This window comes from Anas platyrhynchos, chromosome 2 (assembly GCF_047663525.1).
Source record: "Anas platyrhynchos isolate ZD024472 breed Pekin duck chromosome 2, IASCAAS_PekinDuck_T2T, whole genome shotgun sequence".
Taxonomy (NCBI): Eukaryota; Metazoa; Chordata; class Aves; order Anseriformes; family Anatidae; genus Anas; species Anas platyrhynchos.
Genome location: NC_092588.1, coordinates 25,197,328 through 25,207,739, shown reverse-complemented (window position 1 = coordinate 25,207,739; position 10,412 = coordinate 25,197,328). Strand labels below are relative to the sequence as shown.

Here is a 10,412-nt window from a genome sequence, read left to right as displayed (position 1 = left end):
TTTTAGTGAAAAAGTTATCATAACCTTCGATGTTAATAGGTCTTGCTAATAAGGACCAGATTTGTATGGATGCTCAAGATGTCTGGAAAGATTTGGCATTTCCTTGTGCAATTGTCTGCATGTAGGTACAAGACTTATCATAGAATAGTTACATTAGGCACTTGAGAAGAAGTTGGAATAATTCAACTGCCAATTTAGGCTGCATATGTATTTGAAAAAATACCAATTTAGGACTCAGGAAGAAAAAGATGGCCACAACATAATGTTTCCTCTCATGAAAAAAATGTGTGAACATTAATGCTCACTTCTGCAGAAACTTTGAGGGATTCTCAAAAATAAAAATTGTTTTGGTGAAAAAAAAAAATCTGAAATGTTTACACAGATTTTTTTTTCCCATTTCACTTTTATAGGGAAAAGCTATTTTTCAAAAACACTTGTTAGAGGGCTTTATATCACCTTGTCACAGTCCACTGACCCATGCTGCCCTTTCTCTGAGTACCAGCAGTTGCAGCAGCAAAACACATTGGACCAAGTTTGTACATGGGACAAATTTGCTGCAATGTTGAAATAAACAGAGATATGCTGGAGATTAATTGGATCTGGTTTGCCTACCAACATTTTAATTTTCCAACGGTCATCAGTATGCTATATTTACTACAAAAATACAGCTCTTACTAAGTCATTGCATCAGATGCATTCCCCCACACTGATGCTCAATCACACTGTGAAGAAAATCTTTATATCCTGGCCTAGTTAAATGGTCTAAGCAATCATGATGTACCTATTTCACAAGGCAATGCAATGTAAAGATGGGGCTCTTGCTCCCCTTTAGTTGTGCAGATGGGTATATTTTGCATGCCTCCCACACATCTCCATCCAAATGCACAATATGGATGTTTTATCTTTCACAACAGGAACCTTCTGTTCACAGATATGTCAACATTCCTGAGAATGTTAGTGAATTTTTCAGGATGCCATGCTACCTGAATACCAGACGGTTCATCCTGAACACCAAGACAGTTCAGAGAGGAAATTAGGCTATCACAAAACAAAACAAAAAAACAAACACAACTAACACATACCATTATCAAATTCAAGAAACTATGGAAGCATTTTGTCCTTATTAACACAATAATGGGTTTTAGTATTTACTTTAAGCCAAGATTTACTCAAAACTTAATTTAACAGCAAATCATTTCCAGCAAATTTTACATCTATCTACATGGGGAGATATAGAATCTTTCACATAAAGCTGACCCTATTTTGTCATTCTGTAAGAAATTGTAGCTTATTTCTGCAAATGATCATATGCCGCATTTGTTACTGCGTTTCTGTTAATTTTTGGAGGAAAATACAAATGTCCTTTTTTTATTTTTTTAATATGACACTGACAGGAAGATGGACATAGCTGCAGATCTGATGTAGACAATGATCTTGTATAATGTTCTGATGATGCCATATTAAAGGATTGTCATTAAAATCAAGCATACTATCAAGTGGGAAAGCAGACTTATATTGCAATTATTTTCCTATTAGCTGCTGCCCATTGCTCCTGACAGGTATAAATTAGATCTCGCTAGGTTGCCTACAGATTAATGAGTTCCAAAATTGGCATTTAATTGTTTGGGAGTAAGAGGCAGAAAAGGAAGGTATCTGCAAAAAAATCTTTATCCACCTGTGATTAGAAGATATTCTCCTTTCTTTCTGCTTTTCCTTTCTCCCCTGGCATCGCTTGGGTGATAACTGACACTTCTATCAGAGGATTCCTTTCGACGCAGCAGAAACTTGCAGCTGAGGCAAGGCCAGAATTAATAATCTGCGTGAGCAAACACACAGCTGCTGTTTGTGGAGAGAGATTCTATTAACGAACAGTGAATTCTCATAATTAGCTGAGCGGTTTCTGCAGCTGCCTGCCTGACCCCAGACTACACAAATTGTGGGTGGTGTTCGGCCTCTAAATCAATCTTACCTAATTACTATAAGCATGTTCCTCCAGTCCTAATGACTGGGGGGTGTGTGTGTGGGGGGAATAGACATTTCCTTACCCATTCAAATGTTCCTCTTATTAGATTCTCTTTTGTGCCTAAATTCATATTTTTTCTATTAGCATTTCTAAGGGTATACAGGTGTGGTTACAAATCAGAAGCACAGAAGTATAATTCATGTCCTACAACCATGTGCCAGTGTGTGTCTGCTTTGCAAACAGTAGCAAAATGTGTGCTTGTTGGAAGCATCTGCCTTGCTTCAATTCACAAAACATAATTTAAAGCACACATGTCTGTCTGGATTCAAAGCCTTTTCTCTGCCCTCCTCCTCCTCCATCCCCTTCCCCCCCCCCCAAATTAATATGATACAAAATGGAAAATCATGAATGGTTGTGGCTTCATCTGGTCTGAAGCAGGGTTACGTACTACTATCTCACCACGTGATGCTAGAGAAGACAAGCGTATTTGTCACTGGGGAATTTAAAAAAAAAAAAAAAAAAGAAAAAAAGATGACTTCCACTGACAGCCATTGCTCAGCAAGGTGCTTTGTGTTCCTGAGCTGGGCTGGGGCATGGAGCCAAAGGGCTAGCCTGCACGGCAGTGGGAAACTTTGGACACCTCCACCTACAGCCATGCATCAGGGAACACAGCTGCTCTGCTCGGCTGCCCACAACACACCTCAGTGCTGAAGCTGACACTGGCATGGCATTTGGGTGCTAGCAGTGCTCTCCTGCATCATTTATGTCAGCTGTGAGGAATGCCAGCTGAACATGTTCCCCAATAAATTAGATATGTGGGTTATGATTAATTTGCCCTGAAAAAGCAGTCTGCAGAACTAACTCCCATCCCCATCCTTTGTCTGTCATTGTATCCTCATAAGCAAAGACTGCCTTTGTCAGTCATCTGCAGTCACTGGGCTTACAGCAGCTCCTTCATGGTGGGAAAAAAAAAATACTGCTGATGTCTGCAGCCCTTCCCTCCATGGGAATCCCAGGCCTTCAGCTTCTCCTTTGGTGGCATCTTAGGGATATAACTTGTCAGCTTCTTCCAGCAGAACCAGCAGTACCCAGAAGATCCATGCCCTAGGACAGATCCATGATTTTTTTTTTCTTACTTTGGCTGTAAATTTGATCTGGAGCAAATCATTAAGGACCTGTGAGCAAGCTAGCTGAGCCTGATTCTACATTAACCTAGACAGTACATTGATTTAGTCAGTGTAAATTCACATGTTTTCTATAGTTTTGAGATTTAATTAGTTTAGGAACAGTGTGTGCAGACAGGAAGTTTGAATGAAGTTTTATGAACAGGCAGAAATATTTACTCTAAGGAGCATTATGTAGAGGTCCCAATTTTGCAGATGCAGAATTATTCTCTTATCATTTTTTAAGAGGTAAACATCTCCCAAGATCCTTATATATTTAAGATGGCATTTTTGTTATGATTATACATATTAGGGTTTGGATTATTAACTATCAGATTTTCATCTGCTGGTCAGGTTACTATCAAGGACACAGCTCCAACAGTGGTATTAGACCAAAGCAGAAAGCAGCATTGCAAAAAACAGCAGTGTTGGGGGAAGGAAAAAAACAATTTGTAGGGCATCCATTATATATATATGTATAAACAAGTCAAATATATATGTATAAGCACAATACATTTTCCACATCACTACCACTTGTGATCATTAAATGTTTGTATGCCAACTGAGAAAATCTCAAATGCATTCATTATTTATATTATTTATAGATTACTGTATGAATTATTCTTCCTTATAAACTGTTATAAACTCTGAGAACATCCAACACTTGAATTTTGAGCTCCAGTTTTAATTTGTCACTTTCAGAAGTTAAGTTTGTTTGTTTGTTTGCTTGCTTGTTAATTGATTTATCTTGGAACTGAAAGACTTTCAAACTTTTCAGACTTGGAACTGACAGATTTTCAAATTTTAAATGTTAAGACTAAGGACATAACCTGAAGTTAATTTAATGGTGGAATGATTAGAAGCTGTGGTTTATAATTTCATTTTCACAAGTTTATGTCATGGCTAGTAAAGCTCCTGAATGTTTATACAAAGTGGAATCTGTGGCATCACAAGAACATCAGATCATTTTCACAGAAAGATGTGTATTCCTAGAAATATTTTCTAAGGAAAAAAAGAGTTAAAATAATTTCCTGTGGTACCTAATGTAAAGAATTAAATTATGTCTCACCATTTCTTCTCCAGCTAGAGAGCATGAATTGAATTTTATATGCAGAATCTTTTCAGAATATGTGTGAAAATAAATAAATATATAAATAAAATCAGCTACCTTTTATTCATCTAGTTAACTGCAACACTTCAGGTTCTTCATATTCATGATATAAAATTTCATTTCACTTATATTAACAACTAGTTCTTTAATACTACCTGTACCAGGTAACGCTGCATCAGAAAATCAAAATCAAATAACCCTAAGACTTAAGTTAACAGGTTAACAATACAAAAAACACACCATATACTGCCCACCAGCAGCCCAGTTGGATTCGGCCCTCTAGATCATCTTATTCCATATTATAAATAATACTTAATAAATAAGGTATTATAAATAATACTTTTAGTCTTAGAAGCACTATGCCACATACAAAATTTGGTTGTAACAGTTTATTGGGACGTTATGAGGTAGCTTCAGCAGGTAAGCAGTAAAAAGAGACGTAATGCCTGTCACTGCATGTTGTCTGCTGCATGTTAGTAATACACAATAGATGTCATTTCTGTCTGTTTTTCTTATTTTAACATATAGGCTTCTTTTAATAGTAACCATAAAATACTGCCTGAAATATACTCTGAAGATGCACATTTGTTGCAATCTACTGCATATACAGAATGCAGCCTCCACAATAAATCTTTTTAAAATAGAATGTGTTGGTCCAAATAGGCAAGCAAGAGCCCAGCTTCTTGCAGGGAACAGGACAATCTTTTCCCATTAAATTTGTGTATTAAAGATATTGCATTTCCTGTGTCAGTCAGGAGCAAGTCACGAGGCATTTAGATCCCTGTCTCATAACATCAGAAAAAGGAATAAAACGGTCTTTCAGAACCCCCAAGACAATTTGTTTTCATAGACAAGGTACTGCAGGGCACTCTCATCACAAAGCCCTGCAAGTAAATAAGGATTTGTGGCAGTAATAAGGAACTTGTTTTGTATCTTAGTCAATAGACATATTGAATGTACAATATACAGACAAAGTATAAATAAAAGAAAAAATAAACAAACAAAAACCACCACAAAGCAAAATCCAAAATAATAACATAAAAAAAAAAAAAAAAAAAAAAACAGAGGAAAAAAAAAAAAAAAAAGAAGAAGAGGTAGACAATTAAATTATCAGTCTAGAGATATAGCACCTGAAAATTTTTCTTCTCTGATGAATTTGGTGTTTCAACTAGAACAAAGGCAATGAGAGAAAAAAAGGCTAATCTTTTCACCACTTTACCCACATCAACCAATTTAATATATAACAGAGCATACCAGAACAAGCATAGGTTCTACCTATGCCAAGAGAGCTGCTTTTATGCCAGTTGCATAGAGTTTGGTCCAGACTCGCCTTAAATAATCAGAAATATTTCCATTTGTCTCAAGTAAGGCCTACATGCTCATAGGTGTCCAAAGTATTTATTCTTTTATCCTTTTAAAACTTTCCTATTCATTTTTATCAGTACAGTAATCCGAGAATGGCAGAAGAGTCTGTGAGCAGAATTCCTCTCCTCCAGTAGGGAAAGTAGAACAGCAAAAAACAAGTATCACCTCTCTTCTCAACAGTTGTTCTTCTGCCAGGGTCCAAAAGGAAATGTGTCTGTGGCTGAAGTCTGTACACAAAGCAGAGTGATGCATGCACGTTTGTGCCCCCATCCCTAGAAATAACAAAATAACAGTCCTAACTCACCAAACAACCCAGCCCACTCTGGATGCTGCATTTTTTTTTTCTGTTTTCTTTTTAAGAATGGGAAAGTATTTTCTTACTTTGGCTGAAGACCCAGCTGCGTAAGGAAAGAGGATATACCAAGCTGTTGCAGCTTAGCTGATGGCAGGAGCCCAGCACAGGTTCGTGCCAAAGGGTTTTTCTGTTTTTCAAGCCCTGTTGACAATGAACTGATGGAGGGATCTCTAGTAATCCCAAGAAAAGTAGCCCAGGGAGCGGAGAGGCAGCCTTTATAGCAAGGTTGTATGGGGAGACTGGGCTTTGTGAAAAGTTAGGGACAAGCTAGAAGGGATAAGAAAGATCAAGAAAGCAACAGGTTGCCAGCACAATGTGGGTTTGTTTTTTTATTGCCATAAATGAGGGAAATGGTTAAATATAAGCATACCCTCTTGTCCTAAGGCAAACCACTTTGATCCATGCACATATTTGTTACCTTGGGAACAATACTACACAAAACATGAAGATCCATAGATCCTTAGATCCATAACCCTCTACAACCTGGTAGAGATTACATTATTAGTCTCTTATTGTATCAGAACTTGTGCTTAAGTTTTCATCTGCTCTACACCAAGAGTGTAGAAATCCAATTAAACAATAGACCTCAGTAAAATCACCTGGCAGGACAGATTGGATCTCCTCTCTGAAGGACCTACAGTCTGAAAATATGAAAAAATAATTAATTTTTGAATGTTATAATAGTATTCTATCTACACATTATGACTTATTAGGTTAATCTCATCTTCCTAGGAGGCTGAGAGTGGTGGTCACAGTCCTAGGAGTTTTCTAGCAAGCAGACGAGGACTCAGATAGCAGCAGATGTGCATTTTGTGACCTGGACCCCACTACTCAACCAGAAGTATACTAGTGTGTGAAGTGGACTTTGTTTTATCAAAGGATGAATGCTTTTCAATCAGTATGTCTGAAAACCAAAGCCAAATCCCCTCATCATAATGTCTACACTTTGAGAATATATGTACATCATGGATGTTGTTTTAAACGGAATGGTATGAAAGATATGTTTATGGGGCTAAAAATACACACAACATGAGGTTTTGGAGCATTACTTCAACATTTTAGCTATCAAGCTATTTTACTCGTTAGTGGTATCATATTTTGTTCTAATGCATAATTGAAACAGCACAAAAATTACATATTTTTCCTAGATGTCTAATTATAAATGCTTACTATTTAAAGTGTGCAATTTTAGAAGTTTTAACCTCAAAGAATTTTTAAATAAATACTCAACCATATACATCCTATACTTTATCCATCCAGCTGCGGGTGGATAACAAAGTTCATTATTGTCACTCGAACAAATAGCAGAAGGAAAATTTAAGTATTAGAATTCCACATAGAGGGTTGGTCCTCCTCTTGAAAAAATGTTTTTTGGAACATACTAGATAGAGGAGAAATTCTCTAATGTTTTGATCACACTTTCCTCTTTGTTGGCCATAGAAACATGGATGAAGGGAGGCTTGACACCAAGCCCTGAAGTCTTGAATCAGCCTTGAGGTGTTCTGTTCTTTTTTGCTCCAAGCCTCCACTGTCCTGTTCTCCATGGAGAGGCAGATTCACCCCCTTCAAAAGCACACACCTGAGCCTCTAGCAGTCACACTAAGGGCATAGCAGGGCATATATCAAAACAGATACAGGTCCACACATCAATATCCATGCCAATGATTTTAACAGGTAATTGAAATGCAGACAATTTGAGCTACATGGTTTGCAGTACCTTCTTTAGGTACATTCATACTCCTAGTAACCTGCCCCTAAACCTCAAGTGTAACAAGGTCTTTTTTTTTTTTTTTTTCCCTATAGAATTATTCACATACAATTGTTTTGTTTGTCTCGGCCTTCAGATCCTTGTCCTTTACAAAGCTGAATGTGTGACACACAGAGAATAAGACTCAGACACACCAGCTGAGACATTAAGCAAGCACTGGCTGGAAGGGACCTCAGAGTTTGCCCAGCCACTCACTCAGTCCCAGGGCAGGAACAGGTTGACATAGTGCACCCCTGGCAGGTGTTTAACTAACCTGCCCCCAAAACTTCTGCTTACAGGGTGTAAATAGTGTGAAGCAGACATCCTGCTCCAGTGCTTCACTGGTTTTAGCACTTCAAAATCCTTCCTTATGTCTGGTCTGAATTTTTTATATTGCAGTTTGAATTCCTGTCCTAGCTACCTCTACCCTGTACTTGATTACTAGAATTTCCCTCAATATCCCCCAGCAAAATTAACTCCAAGCTTTTCAGCCTTTCCTCACATGTAATGTTTTTGAAGCTTTTATCATTTTCATCACTCTCTAATGTATGCTCTCCAGTTGGAGTAAAGTCCTCCACCAAGGTGCCCAAAAGCAGTCACACTGCTCCAGCAGAGACTTTACCAGTAGCAAAGAGGACAAAAAGATCACTCTAGCTGTCTCTCCATATATATACTCCTATTTATAAAACTCTGTAAGATGTAAGACGTTTGCTTTTTTTTTTTTCTTTTTTCTTTTCTTTTTTTTCCCCCAGTAGTTTAACACTATTGACTCACGTTCTGTTTATAAACCAGTGCCATCCCCAGAGCATTTCCCGCAGAGCTACTGCAAATCAGCTGTTCCTGACAAATCCACACCAACTCTTTCTTGTGCTTCTGTCTTCTCCCTGGTCTATAGTAACAGTTAATTTGATTATTTGTTCCAGCACTGTGTAAAAAATGAACTTGAGATCATTGTCTACACTTAACAACAGCACCAGCTACACCATTTCATTGTTGTTTGAACAATGTTCCCTCTTTCTAAAATAACAAGCGGAGCTCATGTTTTTCCACCCATTTTTTAAAGTATCCTAGGGTGAAACCCATCAGACAGCTGATCTGAAAGCATCTGATGAGTAGTCTCATCAACTCCAATGAGATGCATGTGCTCAAAGTTAAGCCTGTACTCAAGTGCTTTGCTGGACCAGGGCCAGGAAGCTCAGCATTCTACAGAACGAAGCTGCTTTTGGTTTTCATGGTTAGCCATGGTAATACAGGAAATACAGGACTACCCAAATAAGATATGTCCACATCTTATGTGGCTTTGGAAAAATGTAAGGACATAAAAGTTACAAAATAGTTCATCAAATTTCCCTAAGGGAAAATGTGGAACATTTTTCAGGTCATGGGGAATGATCAGATATTTTAAATTTTAAAAAAGAAAAAAAAGTCTTACATGATCTATCATCTCAGAATTACTAGTGATATAGCAGTCTTTTTGTGCATCTTCACAATACAAGAACCCTGTTAAAAATGCTAGAAAATAAGCTGTTATAACAGCACTTTTGTGAAGCAGCAAATCTGGTAATAAGTGAAAGGATTGTGGTTTTGAAAGGGCTGCTGAACTGTTTGTGGGAAGTCCTTGGATTTCTGGGCCACTTAATTCAAGACCCATATCTGCCACAAAGGTAACAGAATCCAAGTGTAAATTTTAATAATTGCAGCAGTGATTACTTTTAGTTCTTGGCAGTTCATTACTGACTGCACAATTCCAGAGGCTCTCGTTAAATGGTCCATGGAATGAATCAGGCATGGAATTAACCTATTTTGAGTTCCCTGAAGCTTATGTCCCATGAAGGAGTATTCACATACCTCTCTAGGGGCCAATCCTGAAAGCCCTTCCTCATACGAGTAATCCTTACCCACACTAAACTGCTGTTGACTTCAGTGCCAGTGCTTGTGCTAGCAAAGACTGCACTTATGAGTAATCATTTGCAGAAATGGGTGCATGGTTTTCATGTTCCATTTGACAAAAGCAAATTACTTACAGGCACAGTCCCAAGTCTACATGAAAAATTACACTTACTTGTTTAAAAAGAAGCAGTATTTCTGTTACATTCTTGCTTCCTTTCTAATTGCAAGCATATTTGGGCTCTGTCCTAACTAAAGTAAATGCCAGCAAGATTGGGTGTAGTGGTTGTGAATCATTATTAACTGCACAGTGCTGTTCAGATGCCAGCTGTTGATGATCCGTGGTCTGTCTGCTTGAATTCCCCAGGGAACCAACATCTGGGAAAGGGTAAAGCTAAACAGAGGGCTAATAACTATCAAGAATCTCTCTCTCCCTCTCTGCATCCCTTTTCAAATGTTTTACTTAAAGAAAATCTGAGAGAAAATTGATTTTTTTCCCCATACTGTTTCTTTTAGTCTAAAGCCTGGAAGGATGAAGAGAAAATCCTGCTGGGATCCAGCTCTGTTCCTTTTGGGCCAAAATAAGTGAAAGTCTCAGAAGGCGTTGCTATACTGTCACCTGGGGTGGTCTTAGGGTCATTCATGATGTAGCACGGCATGTCATCCACAGGGCTGCTCATGACATTGCTCACAGGCAACCGAATATGGATGCTGGAAGCTGCACAATGGACACACTCTTCAGTGCAAAGAGCCTTAAGTCTGTGCTGGTGTAACTGAAAGCAAAACAGCCTGAAATTCACTATCTAAATGGGCTCCTCTAC

The 10,412-nt window shown here is 38.0% G+C and overlaps 1 long non-coding RNA gene across 1 annotated transcript; it reads right to left on the bottom strand.

The window, feature by feature from the left end:
• Window positions 1-5,311: 5,311 nt before the first annotated feature.
• LOC106016873 (uncharacterized) lies at window positions 5,312-8,717 on the bottom strand. Its single transcript, XR_001189893.5, has 3 exons — window positions 8,479-8,717; window positions 6,557-6,598; window positions 5,312-5,874 (listed from the first exon to the last, which is right to left on the bottom strand). It is a non-coding gene; the product is annotated as an uncharacterized lncRNA (long non-coding RNA).
• Between the last annotated feature and the right edge of the window lie 1,695 nt (window positions 8,718-10,412).